Source organism: Phoenix dactylifera, unplaced genomic scaffold, assembly GCF_009389715.1.
Source record: "Phoenix dactylifera cultivar Barhee BC4 unplaced genomic scaffold, palm_55x_up_171113_PBpolish2nd_filt_p 001286F, whole genome shotgun sequence".
In the NCBI taxonomy this organism is placed as follows: Eukaryota; Viridiplantae; Streptophyta; class Magnoliopsida; order Arecales; family Arecaceae; genus Phoenix; species Phoenix dactylifera.
This window is the reverse complement of record NW_024068618.1, coordinates 14,787-15,699: the sequence shown is the minus strand read 5'-3', so window position 1 is coordinate 15,699 and position 913 is coordinate 14,787.

Genomic DNA, 913 nt, shown 5'->3' with positions numbered 1-913 from the left:
CTTTTTTTTTTTTCACGCTAGTCATACCATTTGGTTATTTCATCAACAACTTCATACTAGCATTTTGAACCTGTGACAAGCAGTTTGGGAACCAATAGAATCATTTTCAGAATGGAGATTAGAGCCTGAGACATTTTCAAGGCCTGTGGTAATAGAAAGCTGAAGCTGCTGGTGGAGTTGATTTGTTTCTTTCTTTTCTTTTTCTTCTTCCCTTTTTTTTTTTTTTTTTAACACAACCTTTGGTTGCAATTATGGAGTCCATTTCAGCAAACCTGACAGCACCAATGAGAAACCACCACAGTACATCCCCTTTCTTGTCTTCATTATTTGCGGACCAATTATTTATCATCCCTAGCATGTACTTGAAAGTAAAAGGTAGGAAAGATATAATAATTTAGGCTCAACTCCAATGTGGAGGGGGGGGGGGGGTAAGGACATATGGGTTTACAAAGGGAAGGGTTCTTTTTTTTTTTCGGCTCAAAATGGCTTCTAATGGATAAAACATGGGTTAGCTTGAAAGGCTCAAACGTTCATCCTAAATTGACCTTCATCATCTCCTAAGTATAATCAACCAACATACCACAAACTGTGCAATAAAAATTCCCAATAGAGCAACCAATTCAAAAAAATCAATGAACGCATGCCACAAGTCTCTGAACATGATGAACTCTCTCTCTCTCTCTCTAATACTCACCAATGCGTAAATACTTAAGTTTGAGAGTTCTCTAATTGTATGCATTGAACATCCATCAAACCACAAGGCTTAGATGCGTGCATAAAAAAAGAATTCAAAGGGTGTCTTAATAGTGTGACTAAGATAGAAAAATTGACTCCAGCAAAAATACTCTGTAATCATTTGTTTTTTTTTTTTAAAGCAAATTCATGCAAAAACATATACACATGGGCTGCCCTC